The sequence below is a fragment of the Pezoporus wallicus genome, unplaced genomic scaffold (assembly GCF_028554395.1).
Source record: "Pezoporus wallicus isolate ANWC-B61680 ecotype Strahan unplaced genomic scaffold, APGP_CSIRO_Pwel_v1 contig_5958, whole genome shotgun sequence".
NCBI lineage: Eukaryota > Metazoa > Chordata > Aves > Psittaciformes > Psittacidae > Pezoporus > Pezoporus wallicus.
The window spans coordinates 1-21346 of NW_026638491.1; the positions used below are offsets into that span (position 1 = coordinate 1).

The following is a 21346-nucleotide window of genomic DNA, read 5'->3' on the forward strand; positions in this document are numbered from 1 at the left end:
AGTGGTGCGCCGCTGGGTGGCAAGCCAGGCGGAAAGTAGGTCAGGGACGGGGGCTGCCTGCGCCGGGCGCCGCTCCGCGCGTGCCGCGCGCTACCCAGGCACCGCGACCCCCGGCCCCCGCGGCGCGGCGCGGAGGGGGGACGCGCGGAGCTCACGGTGAGCCCAGAGCGGGCGGGGGGCGAACGGGGAGGGGGGCGTGGGGCGTGGGGGGTGAGGGCCGACCACGACGCCAGCTGAGGAGACCGCGGCCCCCTGGAGCGGGGGGAGGCCGGTGAGTGGCCGCCGCCCTCCGGCAGGCCGCGGGGAACTGCCTGCCCCGGGAGGGGCTGCGTCTGCCCCGGCGGGCTGTCTCGGCGGTGTGACAGGACCCGGAGGTGACGGGGCGGACGCGAGTCACGGCCATTCGCAGCCGGCCCCGGGCCCGCTGCCGGCGCGGCGGCTCCGCAGGACCCCCAGGGCAGAACTGGGGCTGGGGGTGCTGTCGTCGGTGCGTCTTCGGCTCGGTGGGGTGGGGGCATGGCGACGAACCCGGGTGTCTGGAGGTCGGTGCCTGGCGCGTTGCTCCTGCCGGGTTTGTGGAGGCTGGGGTAAGTCACTGAGCATAGGTGTTGGTGCCCCTTCCCCTGCACCAGGAGCAGGTCTTTTGGACCTGTCTCGTAGCTGCTCCCGTGGATCTGTCAGTATATCCCGTCCACTCTACGTGAGCTCAATGACAGTAGAAGCAGGAGATTGCTGTGGGTTTTGAGACTGTTGCCCGGTGGCCTGTCTACCTGTAGTAGCTGGAGTGGACTTGCCAGTCCCACAGCGGTGGGTTCTTCGCAGCCTGACAGCGCTGCTCGGTTGCCTCCTGAAGGCTTTGTGGTGCAGCCGGAGGTCCTGAGGCAACCCTCCGTGGTGCTGCTGCTCCTTCGCGGGCTGCCTCTGACAGCTGCATGTGCATCTCTGCTGCTGTGGAAAGGAGGATGAACATCTCCCCTCAACAGCGGCTGTACCCCAGGGAACGGTAAGGGGGCTTCCCAAGATCAGCTTTTTGCGCCTGGGGAGGCAGGGGAATCGGTTTGCATCTTTAATTGCTGAGGTTTCTGTTACTCCAGTGCCTCAATTATAACAGCGTTGGAAAGATTTTAGTACTTGAAAATAACGGTGAGGAAACAAGTGGGCGTGTTTTCTTGCTTCTGAAGCAAATATGCTTACAGCAATCTTTAAGTATTATTTTCCCAGTTTCTGAGTTAGAAAGGGTCAACTGCAGAAAGTGATCATCCTTCTAAACAATTTTGAATGTACTCTCTTTACAAAATTCATTCAGTCTTCATGTAGATTTTTTTTTTCCAAAATGCTGGGCCTCAAACGTTCAAAATGAAACTACGTTTTCATTTTTCTTAATACATTAGTATTAAAGTACCTGTCCTGCCTGTTTACTGTATCTTTTATCAAAAAGGTTTTTTAAATGGGACCAACCAATAAGAAATACACAAGCTACTGCTAAGTTGGTAGGGGTAAACAGAAAGTCTGGTTGTTTTTGTTAACTATTATACTATGTATATACTATATATGGCTACTATATACTGGCCAACAGTCTCTGTACATGGTCTTATGGAAGGCTGAGGTTAAACTCTGCCCTCAAAACAATGTATGTTTTGTATGCTGTAGGAACATGCAAACGTAAATAGCTATTTATAGAATCAGAAGCTATAGGCCACTCATCTGAATATTCTAAAGCACAGTTGCCTGGTAAGGAGAAAGTCTTTACTGCTGGGTTTTGGGGTTTTGTATTTCTCATGACCACTTATGGGGGTTTTATGCCTACTTGTAGAAATTAAGTGTGTAAAATGACCCAGTAAAATATAGTGGTTATAGATTAATATGCTGGTTTTATCCCATGTTATCTTCCACACTGCTGGTTTACATGGTCTGTCTGCACAACAGCTGCGGTGTATGGTGCCATGTGGAGTCCAGACCTGTAAAAGCAGTGTGTTGGGAGACTGCCTAGAGCAGAAATACCACAGAGATCCTAAGGAGCTGCTTTGTTTTGTTATTCCCTGAAAGGCCCTTTTAGGGGGACACAGGGGTGTCAGTAAACTAACTTAGTTGTAGTTGGGATTCTACAAAACCAGAGCTGAAGTTAGGGGCCATTGATAAGGATGTTTTAGGAAGGTGATGTTTATATGGAGAGTTAAAGAGTTATTTTTTCCTTCAGATACCTGCTCTTGGGGATTCTTTTGGGAAACCAGTAGTAGGAAGAAGTGAACATTCACTGGATTTATTTGGCAGAGCTTAAAGTTGTAAACAGTTCCTTAACAGTATGCAGGACTATGATGGTAAAGCTGAGACCTAATGTGATAGCTGCAGCCTGGGTGCCGCATATGAGTAAGACCGTTTTTCAAAATGAACTCATAACAAGGAGGCTGGAAACACCAAGAAACATGTAGGTCAGTTAGCTTTGATGAATATGGAAGTGCTGTTTTTATGCTCAAATTCAATATTTAAAGCTGTTTTCAGTACAGATCCAATTGTCTGTGTGGTTACACTTTGACAGGAGGTACAGGGAAACCTGAGGAAATACATTGTTGTTGAGAAAAACAGAGGGATTTTGGTGCATCCCTTTGTGACTTTCTTTTTTTAAACCTCTGTCTTCAGTTTTCTCCATAGTTCTGCTCTTGAAAGAGGGCAGAAGAAAAGTAATAAAAAGCAGCTACCTATATCCCCAGTTAATAGACAGTTCTCTGAAGTTGGCTGTCTTCAGTAAAAGATGTCTAAAGGCATATAATGTGCAAATGACTGCAAAGAAAAGCCCAAAATAAATATTTCTAAGCTTGCGTATCTTCCTTGTTCTCAGTAAGTTTACAGAACTCAAAGAATATTAAAAGTTTCACTGTTTCCTTTAATACATTAAACATGATTTGAAACTTTACTTTTTGGGTGTTGTCATACTTGGAAGACTTCAGACTAAAACAATTGGTTTTGATAAATGTAGTAGCTGACTTGATACTGACTGGAACACAGCATTAACTTTTACACTTAGTTGGTGAAGGGTCTGCTTGATCAGCCTAGAGAAATTATGGTCTATGTTTTGGAGGTGCTTGAAGATGCAAATAAGGCATTCTATGGCATTTTCAAAAGCAGTGCAAGAGCTTTCAATCTGGGTTTTTTGGTTTTGTTAAGAGTTGCTATAGTTTGATTTTAGATAATGGGCTGTTGATGGGCTAAAGTAAAGCAGAGGTATACTCTGCCTGCAGTATGTGTTTGTGTGTATATAAATATATACACATGTGTATATGTATGTTTGTGTGGTAGTGTTGCATTGCAGTAGTAAATATGTTCCAAGCTTAGATCAAATACAGACTGGCAATTTTTGCATACTCCTGTGGCGTTAGGTAGGGGACAGTCAAGACACTTGAAACAGAACAGTAAATGATGCACTTACAGTATGAGTGTTTTTAAGACTTAGTGTATTGAGATATTGATAAAGCCCATGTAAGTCTTGTTTGCGATGTTTATTTTTTTCTATTGTGATAGGAAGAGATCCCAGTTGTAATTATCAAATTATTTTTATCTGGTTTTAATAACTTTGAATATTTTCTGATGACCTGTGGTGTATATCTAATTGACCTTTACATTCAGTGAGGTGGACATCGAGGTGAATAGCTCACTGGCATGAACAGCATATTGCACCTGCCTTGTTTTACCTCAGTTTGTTGGAATAATGCCAAAAGGCTACTTATCCAAGGCCCAGACTTCATCTCCTTGGAAACATGATCTTTCACCAGATGTTGAGAAATGTAATTTCTTTTTTAATCCATTCAGCAGAAGAACGCAGATCAAAACAGCATCTTCAGGCTTTGTTAGCCTGGAATATTCATTAACTAAAAAAAAATAGTCTGAGATTTCAGTCTTTGTCCCAGAGAAGATCGAATTGATAGTTTCTCTTGCATTTGATATTATTTCAGGTTTGTTTTATCTGTTCCTAAAATTTCTGTAATAGTTGTGTAGTTTAATTCAAGAACTGGCTGATAATGTCATCATCAAGTGTACAGTGCAGGACTGTTTGCGTTCCCTGCCCCTTCCTTGTCTGCAAGGGTTCATCCCTCTTCTCTATCTTCAGGTAATGTTTTCTCCTTTGCAGCTGCAAAAAGCTATTTCTTAGCCAGTGCTCACAGGATTTGTAACCTTTTCAGTCTCTTGCCATTTGAGAAGCTGTTATTCAATGTCTCTGATGTCAGACACACTTCTAGGTCAGCTGCTGGTGTCAGAACAACTTGTGACCCTGAGCTGAAGCCACGCTGTAGTTTAGTAGGTTGGTCTTTTGTGGGAATGGTGCCAGTAGGCTACTTATAGAGCAAGAAATATTGTTGGCAGGATTTTAGAATGGTGAAATAACAAGCCATATTTCTTGTGGTCTAAGATGTTGGTGCTCTCTCCTGACTTTAAAGAAACCCATTCATGTGAAAGTAAGCAATGAGGAAGAGCGTTATAGTTTTCCTGTTTATTTTGGCAGCATTTTCCTTGCAAATGTTAGTAGGCTCTTTTTTACACAGGAGCAAGGCAATTTAGAGGCGCCTTGTGTAGACTTTGGTAGAAATTACTAAATAATGCTGTACTGCAGAACAGTAATGGAGTGAAGTGAGAAAGGAAAGTTACTTCCTAGGGGAAAAAAGGGGGGGGGGGGGAGAGAGAGAAAATAAAACTAATAGACTTTTTGTGGTTTGGGCTTTTTTTTGTTTGTTTGTTTTGGGGGGGGGTGTTGTTTTTTTTTGTTCTGAGTTATGAATGGATTTATCATTGTTATCTATGAATTTTTCTTGGAATGTTATGAAATTTAGGACTTCTGTTCCAATTTGAAAAGTAATAAAACTTTATCCTTCATGTTTCATGTATTCATTATAGTTGTGAGTGACAGCAAGAGGAAAGGAATATTTTTGGATTAAACTGTGTTTGGGCATTTCTTTCATAAATCTACATAAGAATTTGACTAAAAATTTGGTTTTGATACTGATACCCAGAACTCAGAAAAATAAGCAACTTTTTACTTATCTAGAACTTTTTTCTTCTCTAGAGCTTTTCTAGTACAGTTCTAGCTTCTCTAGAACTGTGTAACTGTACTAGAGCTTTTAACTATTTTTTGTGCCACTGAAAATGAGAAAAAAAATCTTTTTGATTACAAGAAAGAGTAACTCAGGTGCATCTCTGACTCTATTCCCTTTCTCCTTAATGGTTTCCATGTGTTTCTGAGTTTCCAGCTGAACAAATATAGAAGTGTTTCAGATATGCAGATCTCTCAGGAGCTCATTCACCACCATCACCTGACTGTACCAGAGCTCGACACTTACATGGCCAAGTTGTTGTCAAACTGATAATTTATTGAAAAATGGCAGAGCCCCAGCAGTGTCTCCAGTTTTGCTTGCCAGGAAGTCTGGAGGAAATGAAGTATAGGAAGCAGACTGGAAGGAAGATCTTCTTTTCCACCAAGACAATACACCATTTGGACCCAAGTCCACTAACTGTCCCTTTTTGGGAAGTAAAGCTGTCTGTTTAAAAAATAAAAATAAAAATAAATATATATATATATAATCTTGAGTTACTGTTTAAGAATGATTTCCTGACTTGCATAGATCTCACCTTGCTGTCAGTTTGTCTGCATGTTCTGTTTTCTGGAAGCAGAACTCCCTAAAACCTCCTTGGGCTTCCCTTTAGAGAAATATTGGCACCTTAGTTTGTTCTTGGTATTCTTATCTAAGAGCCATAGGAGAACTGTTCGTGTGTTCTGTGACATGAAAATCTGTTTTCTGTATGACAGTGGTGGGGGCCTTTTTTAAAAAATAAAAAAAAAATTAATAAAACTCTTGATCTTAATTTGCAATATAAATGGAAAGTAGGAAAAGGTTTAAGTTAGCAGGTAAGAGGAGAATTTGTACCTTCTACTTTAAATTGATTACGGGCTTTTTCTTCCCCTAGAGCAGATGAACACTAGTCAGGACCAATTAGTTGCACATCTTGGAAAAAAGCAGGATGGAAAAAAAAAATCCTCCATGTAATAAAAAAAAAAACAGGAAAAGGTTCCTACTGATACCTCATTAGAGACCTTGATAGTATTGTAGCATATCGACAGCCTTTTGTCTCTAGGTGAACTGGCCGTTCAACCTTACAAGACTTTGAAGTACCTTTAAATACATAGGTAAGTCTAAGAGACTTCTGGGTGCTTTTTAGGCAAAATTAATATGCCTTTTATAACGGGATTTGCTCAGGGAAGTAGGTAAGCCTCCATGGATTCATTCATGATGTGCTGTAAAACTTGTGTAATCTACTTCCTTTGGCATGGCTTTCAGATATGTACTTTAAATATTTTGTCAATCTACAAATTTGTCTTGCAGTTTTAGGATATTTCTGTGGCTTGTAGTTCCCTGTAGCCCTAAATATATGGGAATGATGGTGTTCCTTGACAAACCTGGAAAAGTCCTGAATTCTGGGTTTTGTCAATGAAGCCTTTTTTTCCTTTTTTCTGCTGTTTTTTTTTGGGTTTGTTTTTTTTTTTTTTTTGTGACAGAAAAACCTGGTCTCTTAACTGGTCTTTTGACTTTACTTACACAACTTGAAGTTGCTTGTGTGTGGCTTTCTGTTATCCTTTTGTCTTAGTTCTGTGAATGCTTTGTTTGCTTTTAGTGTGTGTGGCAATGGCGAAGTTTTGGAATGATACTCTGTTGGCAACCAGGTCAGAGGATGCGGTTGAGTGCAAGTTCTCAGGTTTGTCTGTAGGAGTGGCTGCTGAGTGGATTTCAGAGACTTTTGGGAAGCAGAAAAAGGAACTTTCCTGGTCTTCCTGCAGGAATCTTGATGGACTAGCAGATTTCTACTTAAAGAAAAAAGACATTAGGAATAAATACAATTAACTTTAATTGCCCCTTCTAGCAAAACTAATTGCATGTTGTACTGAAGTGCCATAATTTTCCACATTCAAATACAGCACTGCATATCCCCTTTAACTCCTCCCTATGATGTAGTTTGGCTGAGTCTTTGTTTGGCAACAGTATGTAAGTTTCTCTTCAGTCATTCTTTATGGTGTAGTTCTGTATTTTCCATGAATCCTTCCAAAAGTGTACTCATCAGAATCATTTCCACGTGTGAACTAATCATTGTCTTCAACTCTTGAAAGGGGCATTCAGTTCCTGCTGGCTTCCTGTACTGTGTTATGCTTATCTTCCTAGTTTTCACATTCCTTCTTTTCAGTTTGTAAACATCGGTCATTTATGTGCCATTCTAATACAGAACAATGTTGTCTTAAACCTGGCTTACCTGGACGTTAAATAGCTTTCATACAAGTTCTGTCTTGACTATGCTCCTGTGTATTGGAGATTGATTTAATTTCGGTCTTGATAAAAAAAGCCTTTTATAAAAGGAGTAAATTTATTCAAAGCAGCAGCTCACAACATAAATACCTCTTGACAGACAGTTTCTTGAATACTTCTGTTACAGTGGAGGGTTTGTAGGCTTATTCTTGCTGTAGTATCCCTGTAGAAGTTAACCTGTGTGTTCTCATGTTTAGGTGTGCGTTTGCTTAGGCAAGTTATATATACAGTCACTGTTGAGCTCATCATCTCTCCCCCTGTGTACAATGCTGGTACCTGTTTACTCCCTGAATCACCTTGCTGTCATTTACGCAGATTTGTAGCTTTTTTTAAAAAGATATTTTTTTGGTAGGATTAGTTTTAATCTATTTTGGATCTCTGAACAGTTCACTGTGGGGTTAGGAGAGTGCTAGGGTTGTATGGGAGTGCACAGCTGAAAGGTGAAGCTAGGAGGTTAACAACTCCTGCAGTAATTCTTCAGTTATAAAGGGTTAATGTTTAGTTTTACAACTTCTCATCTTAAAAAAAAAAAAAGAAAGAAAAAGAATTATATCACATGACTCTCCCAAAGAGAGGTCTGTGCTGCAGTGTAGAAATCCACGTAGCCCCATATTGAATAAACTAGCTAACTGATTCATGCAGTTACTGTTTATGATCTAGGATTACTCAGTAGTGTTGTTTCTGGCAATTTCCACTTGGCTTTGTCTCTGCTGTTACATGAGTGAGGATCTGTACCTGTTACATGGTGACAGAGGAGACTCTTGCTGGTGAGAGAGCCAAGTAGTGCAGGTTGGCCTGTTACCACTCCAACAGTCTATTGGCTTGCTAACAGCTTTCTTAAGAAATGTATGTACCACTTCCAAGTAGTTGCCAAACAGTTGTTTATCTGTGCATCACACAAGATGAAGGTTTGAAGTGACTGAGGGTGGGAGGACTTTATTGATTGGCAGTTCCCAGCGCGGCGTTACAGAGATTTGGATAAATGAATTTTTGGCTTGGAAAACAAGGATATCAAGCTGGATTCAAAGGTAGTTTGATCCATGTGTTAATTATGTCACAACTTTAATACTTTCCCAGACTTCATAAAGTATTGGTAGAAAACTGAAAAGAGTTTAAGGAATGAACTGTGTTTTGCAAACATAACCTTACAGTGTGAGATCCAAGAAACACAACTGAACTTAAAGGAAGAAAAAGCAATTCACTGGATTCATCTTTCAGTTAATGACCTGATAAGCTTACCTGGTAGGAGAAAATGAAACAAGATTTAGGAGCTAATGGGTAGCCAACTCAAATTCAGACTAGAAAAGTTGTAAGTTTTGAACAAGAGGAACTAAGCTCTGGAATAGAAAAGATAGGAGGCGAGTAAATTCTTGTAACAGATCAGTTCATCCAGGATATCTTCCTAAAATAAACTTTGGCCTGAATTACAGCATATCAGTTTGTTGCATAAAATAGTAGATGAGGTTGCCTTCCATTGCAGAAGAGATACAAATACAGGTTTATATGAGGGAACAAACCTGAATGATTCTGGTATCTGTATTAAGATAAAACTTATGTACTTATCTCTATGCTACTACATGCTTAAGCAGAAGGAAGCTGAAGGATGTACAGCTTTAACCAGTCTGTGAAGGAGAGGCAGGGCCAGAGGGACTTGTAGGAGAGAGAGGGCACAGATCTATAAAGACTCTTGCAACCTTTCTTCAAATTAATTTACAAGGTTAAAAATACTACTGGGGATTCTCATATTGTTATTCAGTAAGGCATTGATAAAATGCAATGCCTAAGAGATTTGCACAGCAATACTAAAAAGCAAAACAAACCTCGCTTTTGGTCTGAAATCTTTCTAATTAAAAGGAATAAAAGGCAACATTTCTGTATTTTTGCAATAAGAATATTGAGTTGTTCAAGAGCAGAAGTTCAAGCACTGGTACTTGATGGAGGCGGAGGCTTGGAGGGGTGGGGGAGAAACTTGAGGAGCTATATCCCTATTCATGAAAACAAAGATGTAGTGATTTAACAGGAAGGTCATGGAAAAGACCTGAAAGATCATCATGTCTGACCTTTACCCCAGGATTGCCAAATCCACCACTAAACCATGTCACTAAGGGCCTCATCTGCATGTTTTTTGAGCACGTCCAAGGATGGTGAGTGATGGAGGCGAAAACTCATATAGAAAGGGTATGTATTTCTCTATTAATCAGAGCAAAATAGTGCTTGAGACTCTAGACCATGATCTGAAGTGAACGTTGGGGGGGGGGGGGAAAAAGGAGGAAAAATGCCAGAAATATTTGTACCTAGTGATTAGCATATGATCCCCTGAAATATGTGATGCTTTCTTTTCTGCTCTAGTCTAAGCATGTTTGTCTGGTTGGGATTTTCCCCATGTGTTATCAGTAACGGTTTCCCTACTTTGCTGGCTCCCTTGGCCTCTTTAAAAGGGAATCGTGAGCTCTACTTGTTGATTTGAAATTTAATTTCATACTATAGGCAAGACTCCAAGTGAGTGGAGAACTGAAGTGCTTAGGAAGGTGAAGCATGGAACTGCCATTCTGAGTGTTTGGTTTAGGTGATTTGTGCCTGCCAGCTTTTACATGGTTCCCTGCTCAGTGCTATTGTTTCTAAGCACTGCATAGAAATCTAGTTACTTAAATTGCGTTTGAAATTCCACTTATGAAAGCAGATACCAAGCACGTAAATCTTGTTTCCTATATTAGAGGATTTTTTCTGATAAGCTAAGCTTTTACATTTGCCTTGCTAAATTAGTGCAGTGTGTACTGATTGAATTTAAATCTTTCACCTGGTGTTATGTTCGGTGATGTTATGGTGATAACTGCAGATTCATTGACTTAAACCAGAGGTAACCTACAGGGGTCTTTTGAGGGTGTTGTACACTGTCACTGTGAGTATTCAATGTATGTCATACTTGGAAGCTGACATTTTCTGTGGATACTAAGAGATAATGTTGTTTTGCTAGTACTTAAAGAAGACAAGAGTGACTGTTGCATGCCAAAATGAAGACCTGGTTCTTGTAGAGTCTCGTCTGCAGCAGTGGCTGTGAGTGGCTGCGTAGTGAAAAGAAGATTAGGGCAACCATGTGTCCTCTGATACTGGCCTGCAGCTATTTTCAGCTCAGGGACTTCACAAGCCAGATGTGGTTGGTAACCCTCAGGGCCAATTAATGGAGTTCCTTTCCATGAACTGGTCCTACCTCTCTTTGGAAACCACATGAACTTCTAGCCTTCCCAATATTTGGCAGAGTTTCTACAGCCTGCCACCTCATGTGTGAAGAGGTGTGTTGTTCTCAACCTTTCAGCCAAGCTTTGTTTGATGTCCCTGTGACATTTGATGATTTTCTAAACCTTGGGCTCCTCAATTTTCTAAGCTGAAGAGTACTAGCTTATTTCATTATTCTTTATGCAGAACTCGTTGCCTGTCTTGTTCCACCGAGTGAAACTAGAAAGTTTTCCATTTTCTAATAAATCTTATTGCTGTGGATGTGTTGGATGATATCCAGGTTGGCCTCTGTACTGTTCAGGAGCTGTAAATAATTATGAGGGTTTGTAAGTGGTAACTAAGGGACTGCATTGTTATTATTTGGTGCAAGTCTGCTACTTGCGGAAATAAAGTCATCTAAACATACTTAAACTTTTCTGTGGAGGAATGTGAACTGTCTAATGATCCTTCCTAGGTCCTTTGGGATCAGACTGCGTAGGTTGTGGAATGTTCTCTTTTGGAATAAAACAATGGGTTGGAAGAACTTCTGCTTGCAACTGTTAGTCAAATGTCCCTGTGCTCTGTGCTGTGTCTGCTCTCCATTTGGATGGAGAGGGGGTTGTTGCATGGGTGGATCTGTGATCCAAGCAAATGCAAGCAAAAGCAATAATTAAAAAATATAGCCTCCAGTTTTACTAATAGCCCTTTTGTGGTGTGTGTGGCTGTATTTTATTGTGTGGTTTGAGGTTTTGTGTTTCTGAACAAGTTTTTTGCCCATGTTTGGTCTTGGCAGGATTTTTTTGTCTGTGTGTTTCGTTTTTCTTTTTTTGGTACGTGTGGATGATGCTGTTCTTCCCCACTAGTTGTGTTTCCTTTTTGTAACAGTCAAGGTGCCTGCATAGTATAGAATTTCTGGTGTTTCCTGAATCATTTCTCTGCCTTTATTAAGGGCTGTCATGATTTGGTAATGTGAGCCTTTGCTCTAAATGCAACAGCAATTTTAAAACACTTTTTCAGTTTCAGTTGTAATGTAAAAGCATTCAAACTTGACTGTTGATTTAAATTAGAAATCATAGGTTTAAAAGCCTGTCTGGAAAAATGCAAGTCTGAGGCTTGCATCCAAATGTACCTCTGGCAGCTGAATGTCACAGGTTTAGAAATTAGGTGGTTTTTAACATCAGCATTAATGTATAGACACACAAAAATTTAATATATTTTATCAGCCATTTCTGGAAAAGGCTTTCCTATTGCTGTGGGCCTTCTCAAGAAAATAAGGCATATATTCCCCCTGAAGCAATGAATAGAGAGTGGATAGGAATACTCCTGTACTATGCCTGTGTATTCATATTTGTCATTCACAAAATGACAGCCTGAGGAATTTGACACACTGTACAGACAGGAGTGTGTAAAGCGTGCTGGAGTACTGAAAGTGAAATCTGGGGGAAGGGTGACAAGAAAAGAAAAAAGGGCGTGAAGCTACCTCTTTGATGGCGCTAAGGTATTTTGTCAGCTGTTCTGTGGAACTTTGCTGTGAGATTTTCAACAAACTCTCATGCTTACCCTGAGCTAGACAAATACAACTTTTTCCAGCCCATAAAGCTGTTAGGTACTTACCACTCTGGACATGAATGTGAAAGACAGGAAATATTCTGCATGGTTTCTCCCTAAATCATCACTTGATTTGCTCCACAAGTTGTGTCTTTGAATGCAGTGATGTATAAAGCCTCAGAAGCAAAAATTTCTTAGATGTTGGCTTTCGTGAAGTGCACATTGTTAGGTACCTGGGACTCACCTTGGAGATGTGTCACATTGCGCAGAAATTCTACTTTATCAAAGTAAGACAGAAGGAAGCATAAAAAGTAGCTACTGCTGTGGCAGAAGCAGCCAGGAGGGTATGACTTACACATTCAGTGTATGCTATGATGACATATCTAACTTTACTTCTAATGTCCTGTTAAAAGATGACTTTTAGTCATGCGCTTGGTTGGGTGCTGAATGGGTAGTCTTCAGCCGTAGCATTCTGCTCAAAAAGCACATTATCAGTATTAGTGCTGGCCATGGAGTGTTGGGAGCTTGCCCTGCTTCTCAATGTTTGCTGTTGTTGCAGTTCCTAACTACTTCATGTGAATCTCTCTGAGGAGCAGAGCATCGGATAATGCCACAGTATGAGCTGTCAGAACTCTGAAATGCTGCCTTCTCAGTGTTAGCAGCAGATCGCTCATTTAAAAAACCTAGGATTTCAGGAATGGGGGAGGTTATTATATCTGAACCATTGAACAAGACTGAAAATGGCATGTCTGTCTTTTTTTGATGATTGTGTCTCTGCATGTTGTACAGAAAACATGCAGGAGCTAAATTGTTGCAGTGTATTGGTTTTCACTAAGTTTGATTTGGATTTAACTGGCAAATAATGTGTGACTTCAGGAAATCAACCTGCTGAGCTTATTTATGTTAGTGTTTCTTGTTGCTCCACATATACCAAAGGATTCTGGGTGCAGAGACAGGTAGCTGAGACCATATGCATGAGTGTGTGTGGGGAGGGATTATTTTCTTAAACCAGGACATTTGTAAATAATTTTAAGTTACAAGTTTCTCAATTCCCACACATAAACTTTGCTAACTTAACACATAGAGTAGCTATGCCATCATTGTATGCTCTTCTGCAGCCTTTTTCTTTTTTTTTTAGCAGACTACCTACTCATATGCTTAACAAAATGCTGTGATGCCTTCATATCTGAAAAAACTGTGATGTAGTGGGAGAACGGAACTTAAGTAGAACCTCTGATATAGTACTGAAATAGTCTGAAGGAAGAAATATTAATGTTCATGTGGGTGTCGTGCATATGCATTTGGCATCTAATTTTGTGTAAAGTTAAGTCCAAAAAAGCTTTTAAGAAACCAGTGGGGAAAAATGAACCTGTCAGGGATACGTGTGCTAGAGGAAACAGTAGAGAGCCAGCTGAGTGGGGAATACCCCAGCTTGGTTCCAGACAGGCTGAGAATAGTTTCCTTTTCCTAAGGCTTATTTTAGGATTGAAGTGAAACTGACAACCTGTTGACTTTTCTTTGTCATGCTGGCAGAGTGGTGAGAGCAGGAATGGCTTCTTCCAGCCAGAGATGGAATTTAACAGGACCAGAGGGAGTGTGCAAAAACTGGAAATTGAAGTATAAGGTATAAACGAAACCACCTTTGTCTACACTTCCTTTTGTGATATTTTGCCCTTTTGTTTCTATGCTTTTGTTCCCTGAAGATATAAAGTCTTTAGTTGTAGTTTGTTTGGCAGTCAATCTCCAAACGGAAGGTTTCACAAATGCCAAATGTGTTTAGGTTTGTTGTAGTGATAATGTGACTGGAAACCAGAATCAATTGTAGTCTATAACCACAAAATCAGAATCAACTAGATATGTCACCTTAATAAATGCACTTAAGAGACTAAAAGTGAGTTGTGGTTCAAACTTTTAAGCTGAAAAAATGGCTAACACCCCTGAATGCGTATACTTTAAAAGTCAACAGAGGAAATATTACTTGGATAGTATTAGCCATGCCAGAGCCTGAGTGTATTGTCTAGTTTTGATGCCTACAAGGCTCCGATATGAGGAGGGGAGAAGAAAATGAAAACTTGACAAAAGCACAGAAGGATTTGGTGACTGGGAGGTGGAATAAGTAGTGGAGTACTAAAATAGTGCTTTGCCAGTGGGAAGAGTGGCTTGAGTTAAAGCGTCTCCTATTGCAAGTTATATTAAAGCACAAGCTGAAATTAAAAGCTTGAAGAAGAAATCCTAGAATTAGTTGCTTGGTGTGCCAAATGACTGCTTGGACTGATTAAGTATTAGTGTAGGACCTGGCATACAGAATTGTTTTGCTAGACTGGTATTTCAGATGGATATCTTCTAGAAAATGTGTTCCGTAGAACTGCTTGTGAGATGATTTTGCCTTCTTGCCATTGAAAGGCAACTTTGGAGTTCTAGAACTACAGGAAGAATTTCTGCTGAATTGTGAGGATACAGGAGCTTCACTTAGCTGCAGTAAGGAAATTAAACTTGCCCAGAGCATATTACAGTGATAATACTACTTAGAATGAACAGTTGGACTTCAATTTGTAAGCTCTTAATTAGAAGATGTATATTTAACTGCATAAAACTTAGCTTGTTCACTTTGAGTAATTGAGTAAGATATCCTTAAAACTTGTACCTAAAGCATCTGTCTGCTATAAACTAGTGTTCATATTTAGGAGTCAGATGAAATCTTGAAACAGAAAGCTGTTATCTTTTGGACTGCAAGTGCAAGAAATAGGCATTCCCAGCTGTGAGTTAAAGATGTGCTGATTTGTGAATCCCTACTTTCTGTATAAGCATGAGGAGTGACTTAAGTAGCTTGCCTACTTATCTTGTATGTTTCTTTGCTCTGGAAATCTCAGTCCAGGTTGTGTACAGCCCTCTTAAGGAGAAATTCCTGATTTTCTAAAAATTTTTGCTTTGAAGTTGACTGTACAGTCCAGCACATAAGACATCTTTGCTGGCAGATCAGAAGCAATGTGTACAGCTTGGGAGACTTCACAAAGCCACTACCTCAATTGAGAGAGTTTTTGTTTTTTGGGGTTTGGGTTTTTTTTTGTAGGTTTGGGGTTTTGTTGTTGGATGGGATATTTGTGTGTGTGTAGTTTGTTGGTTGGTTTGGGTTTTTTAAGGTTTCTGATCAAAGCATGCTGGAAGTACATAGCTACTAAAGTCAGCATTAACTTTGATTATGTTTTTATTTAAGCATGTTAATGCTGGGTAATTGATTTACCCACATGGTAGGATTGATTTCCCTCTGTCTTTCACTCACCCCCTTTATCTCCCAGTTCCACCTCCAAATCCTGTGGATGGCTTAGGGCTGATGAACCAAGATTGTGTTTGGTGGTTGTGAAACAGTACGTCCCTCATACATTGGAAGCTGGACCTGGCTTAGAAACTCAGTTTAGGAACTTCAGCTAAGTTTATATTTCAGTAGTTGAGAGAGTAGATTGTTGTTTACTTTAACTGTGAATGAGTCTGTCATTACTAAAAGAATAGATGATTTTGGTGTTAAATGAGTAGAATTAGATATCTGGCCCAAAGGACTTAGTTTTTGTTGTCTATTAATTTTAAGACTTGCCACCCTCCCCAGTGCTGAAAATATAATACTTTGTTCCTTCCCACACATGCACAGTCTTCTGAAGGACTAGAATAAATTAATATTAAGTACTATAGTTAAACATAGATTTGTGAACTTTACCAGCATTTAACATTGGTGGACCTTTTTTAAAATGTAAATGATAATTATTTTGTTCTGTAACTTATTCCACAGAAATGCTTGTGGGATTGTCTTACAGTAAGTTGTTGATTTCTTTGGGTTGTTTTTTAATCATTAAACCACTTATGATGCTGCATTTAGCCCTTTTCCTACAAGCAGCTGTTCTCAGAATAACTGTTTTTTTACTCCATTTTGGTTGTATCCATTTCCAGTGAAAGCAAACTGTATGTTTTTGATCAGCAGGACCTGTTGTCGTAAGGCATCCAAAGTCATGAAGGAGTGTGCTGAGAGTGGTTCTTGTGTTGATAGTTATATCTGGGTGTAATTTTTAGTGTAATTTTTATTCCTCTGTAGGAGATTGGCTGTTATCTTGTATATTTTGTATGAGCACTATACTTTTTTTTTTTTTTTTTGTAAAAGGCTCCTTGAAATATCCATCTTCTTGACATTCAAGATGAAATCTGAAGATATGATTTATATACTTGTTGGGGGTATTGGTGTGTCTGTAAAATGTCGTAAGGCACCCAGCACAGCTCTGAGGCAGAATTCACTGGTTCCTGCTCTGAGTAGAGGCATGTGAACTGGTCAGTCTCATTCCAGCCACTGTGGCTGAGCTCAGGAATGACTTTAGTACTGGTATTTCTGCGCAGTATCTAGTGATCTGAAGACCAACTTTTTGGTTCCAGAAGGCTGTGGAGAGAGAGGATACAGTTTGCTTCATGTGCAGGTAATAGCTGTATTTGGTAGGTGTGCTGCAGAAGTCCCTTGAAACCTGGTTGTCCAGGAAAGGTGTGTCCATTTTGTTTTCCCTACAGAAGTGGTTTCTGGAAGCCTAAGTTGTATGAGTACTAAAGGATTGATTATTGAAGCAGGCCAAGTTCCTTTGATAACAGCAGCATGTTAGTACTGATTTTTAAGAGTGTGCATCATCACCTTTTAACAAGGGCTTGATTAGTTCTTTGTTTCCTTTTGGTGGCTGCCCAAAATGAAATATCCAAAAAAGCCAACATAAGCTTACCTCAAAGAGTAAGCGCTCAAAGAATCTAATCTTGGTGGACAAGAAGCTTATACTAGATCAAGCTTTCTATAATGACTGCAAACTAACAAGCTTTGTTGAAACACTCCCTTAGCGGAGTTTCACTGAATAGGTAGAGAGGCAAATGGTCTTAAGACATAAGAGGAAATGAAATTTACTGTGTCTGAGAGTCAGCTGGTTACTCAGGATGCTCTTCTGGTGATGGTACAGTCTCCAGACCCAGTGGCTATTCTGTAGAGTTGTATATTAGACTTAGTTCTGTCACTAGAGGTATGTACCAGTCCTCTACTAGACAGGGAAATAACTTCATCTATAGCATAGACAGATCCCTTTCAGCCTAAACAGGTTTGATTCATGGAAATGGCATGGGTTGGTTTTGGTTTTATTCCAGTTTTTGTTGTCCATGTCTCCATCGATAAGGTCTTCTCATGGGACAGCACCAGCCTTGAAGCAAAAATTTATCTGCTTCACTAAGAGAAGAACATGAGCTAGGATTTTGAGGGTTGTTAAATCTGTTTGGTTCTCTTTCAAGATCTAGCCTCTTTTCCTGTCTTTCCATGTTGTTGGAAGCTTCATACTTTAGAGATGCAGACAATACAAAACAGGGAGGAGTGGCTGATATGTTACATAGGTGTGCTACCAATCGGGGATCTCCACAGACCAGTAAAAAGGGTTGACAAGAACCTTGTCAAATACCCTTTGAAGTTCAGTGAAGAGAAATGTCAAGTCCTGCATGTGGAGAGGAAAAACCTCATGCCCCAGTACGGGCGAGGGCCTGAGCAGCTGGAAAAGAGCTTGGCAGAGGGTCTGTGAGCCAGCAATTGTGCCCTTGCACCAAAGGCAAGAAGCCTTCTGGATTGTGCTAGGAGTAGTGTTGCCAGCAGGCTGAGGGAAGTGATCCTTCCTGTTTACTGAGCACTGGTGAGAAACTTCTGTCTTCTTGGGTCTAGTTCTAAGCCCTTCCATGCAAGAGAAAGTGATTTTAGTTACCATGTATTCCAGGGTTTGGAGCAGCAGAGAAGTCGTTTGTTATAATAGCTGGAAGTTAAAGTTTTAAGTACTTTCCCTTTTAAGCAAGAAGAGGTGGGATCTGAGGCCTCTCTTGAACTAAAAGTCTGAGTGTTCTGTGAACAAAGTAGAATTCAGAATATTGTCCTGTGGCTCCATTGCCACTAAGATAGTCTGGAAAACTCCTGTGGGGTCATGCCACGATACGGTTTGTTCTGTCTTTCCTCAGAGACGCTAGTGATGAACAGACTTATTTGATGGGGGGAATGCATGTGAACAGTACATTGATCTGTTGAGAAACTGCCTTTATGTTAACTTCCTAGAGTTGAAAGATGTTCTTTGTGCAAGTGTTTTTCTTCTGTTTATTGGAGACACCCGTATGTCAAAATGATTCATCTTGTAGCTTTGTGGCTGGTTGAAATTCATGGCTGCTTCCCTCCAGCTACTTTTTTCTTCGGAAAGATGGGGAGCAGCTATGCAGCAGTAAGTCTCTTGAGCAGTGCAAGTGCCTCTGCCTTCAACAGAGCAAGGGATACTTGTGCCCTGTTGTGAGGGGCTGGGTAGCAGCAACTGCTAACACAAGAGGTGCAGGATGATTGCTCTCGCTGTGTATGTGTGGTTAAGGATTGGGTCGAAACATGAGCTACTGGTGTTATTAAGAGCTTGGACTGGGACGAGTTCCAAAGCTCAGATGTGGATCGTAGGCTGTCTGGAGTTGGCGAACATGCTGATGAATGAGTGGTGCAAGATGACCTCAACAAGCAAATGAGGCAAAATCTCTTCTTTGCCCCAGAGGGTGCGGTGAGATGCACCTGGGTGTGAGAGGAAGCCACAGGGCTTTTTACCTTCTGGGAGTACAGAGTGTTCTTGCGGGTAATAGGGGGTTCAAGGAGCACAAATGTGCCATTGGAACAAAACAATACCAATGTATTAGGCAAATAGGAAGTTTTCTGACAGCCGCTCCTTAAGTATTGAAGGAAAAGGAAAATACCACTGCTTTATTTTAAAGATCTTCCTTCAATTCCTTCAGAGTATTTCATGATAAAGACTCTGATGTATGACCTGCTTGTTACTTGCTGCAGCCGTATCCAAGTGTGCCAGGATGTGTATTGAAATCATCATGGGGATACTTGCGGAGCTTTGCTAAGCAGAAGTCTCCCACCGTTACTGAGTGCATGCACATCTGGAGTCTACATACACCTCTTGAGGAAATACACAGTGAGGACAAATAATCCTGTTCTGTTTCTTACTAGTTTGTACTGTGACCATTTAACTTTGGAGGTGGTATATTGCTGTGAAGGGAAGCAGATGATTTCCTTTTTGTAGCTGTTTTTGGTTCAGTTATTACATACAGTGACAATGAATATCTTTTCAATTACTTCTTAAGAAAGCCACAGCACAGTTTTCCTCTGTCATTGCAAAATAGTGCTTTTAAGATATGAGGCACTTCTGATTCATAAAGGTATAAACTGCATTTCTTCTAGAATAAGTATGTATGTGTGTTGGAGATAATTGACTCCTGCCTAAGGGTAACTGGAACTGGTGGTGCTTCTGTAAAGAGGTCTTGACTCCTGGATGGGTGCTTGCAGACATAGTTGACCTACTTTAGCTCTGACCTTGATTTGCTCAGAGGTGTTTATGTACTCATGATCAGCTTTGCTGCATGATTAAGCCAGTCACGTGGCTTCCAACTTTTTCTTTTTTCTTTTTCTCTTTTTTTTTCTTATTTTTTTAAAGGATGAGCAGTACGATTTGTTTTTACTCTCTCATTGGCCTTGTTAGAGGGGCCTGGAGAAAGACTGAATGCAAGGGAGAGGAATCCTGAAGGAAGTAGTCCCAAACAGGCTGTGGAGACACATTGTCATGCGATACAATGGCAAAATATCATTCAGTTCTTATGTACAGAAGAACTTAATCAGAGAGAGGACTACATGGCATTTTTTTCAAGTAGGTCCTTGGAGTATTTTGGCGACAGGCTGGGTATTCATAAAGGGAAGATTTGAACTTTGCTGATAAATGTGGGTAACTTTTGTGTTCCTTGTCAATGAGGATTTTTTTGAGTCATTGAACAACTAGGCAGCTGAAGGCTGAAAAGGTAGTAAAATACTCAGTTTTTCAGAACTGTAGGAGTCTTGCAACAAATCACTGAGCTGTGCACTATTTATTATAGTGGGGCATGCTTTTATTTGCTCTCATCATTGCTTTGACATTTTCTTAACTTTAAACCTCATTTCAAGAGGCATGCTAAAATGGAGGGCTGTGGTTGTTAGAACTGAGGTGAGCATTTGGGACATGGTAGAGCAAGAAAAGAAACTGAGAATTCCATATTTTGCTTAAATGGTCAAAATACTTGAAAGAGTGCTTTGTAGCTATCAAATACAGATACTTGGTTATAATTTAAAATGGCAGTGCAGTTGAATGGGTGCTTGATTTCAGGATTGTTTTTCTATAAAACAGCTTTGAAATTTTTGCTTTGAGATGAACAACAAAGTGGTTTTTATTTTCCCATTAAAATAAACCAGTGACTTGTGCAGTGTTCTGATTATTAAGCTAAGATGCTGACAGGTATTCTTAAAGGGAAAGGACTCTGTTAAACTTGCAAACCCTTTTTTTCTCCATTTTTTTTAATTTTAATTCCAGCTCATCACAATCTTCTATCTGAGGTCATCATAAGTGGTGCATGAAATTATACTAAGCATTAAAATGTGAGTTCAGCAAGTACATGTGGAGATATTCAGGAACGTTTGAAAGTTAATTGTGGGTGTCTGGGACAGAAATCTTAGAAACATACTTGTTTCTGGTATGTGCATTATGGAGTGCTTGGGTTCCAAGGCTGAGTCAATGATGCACAGTAACTGGCATTAGAAAAAGAGGTATTGTAGGTAGTTTGACGCAACAGACTTATCACTGGATTCATAGGCCTTAGCCACAGGCCACACTAAATTTAGCTGTAACTGACTTCTGCACATCAGATGAGGTTGAAGATAATGTTTTTGTATCTGTATCAATCAAAGAGAAATGGTCAGGAGCTGTGGTTTAACTGGTGTCTTATAAATTAAGCTGCAGTAATCTCATAAACCACAGTAACATAATCGCGTTTATTGTTGTTGGACTACTTTGAGTGAGAAAGGCAAAGGAGGCAACTAGGAAAAAGCTGATACAGGAAAAGTAAGGCCTGATCTGCAAGTAACTACTTGTGTGAATTAAAGCCTTGTAAAGTAATCTGTGGTTATGGATTCAATTTATATTTTAACTTAAATTTGTAATGATTTAGCTTTTGTCAGTGACCATTTGGTGTGAGGTGGCCTCCTCACTCACCCTTACCAGTATTTCCACACATTTGCAAATAACCTGACGGCTCTTTCATTTTTGGCAAAGGATCACAGGGAAGGTGTCGGGTGAGGTGGACAGTGGGCTGTCACTAGCAGTTCAGAAGCTTTGCTTCTAGAACAATGATGATCCTCTGTTGAAAAG

General features: G+C 40.4%; 1 protein-coding gene across 5 annotated transcripts in view; it reads left to right on the forward strand.

Moving 5' to 3' along the window:
* Positions 1 to 34: 34 nt before the first annotated feature.
* BMAL1 (basic helix-loop-helix ARNT like 1) overlaps positions 35 to 21346 on the forward strand; it is a 46866-nt gene continuing 25554 nt past the window's right edge. For 3 of the 5 annotated variants that reach the window (XM_057410889.1, XM_057410890.1, XM_057410891.1), the window contains exon 1: positions 140 to 156. The gene's annotated coding sequence lies outside the window, so the exon portion shown is untranslated. Of the gene's footprint in view, positions 157 to 254; positions 272 to 21346 lie in introns of those variants that run through there. The other 2 variants (XM_057410887.1, XM_057410888.1) reach the window with 2 other exon arrangements.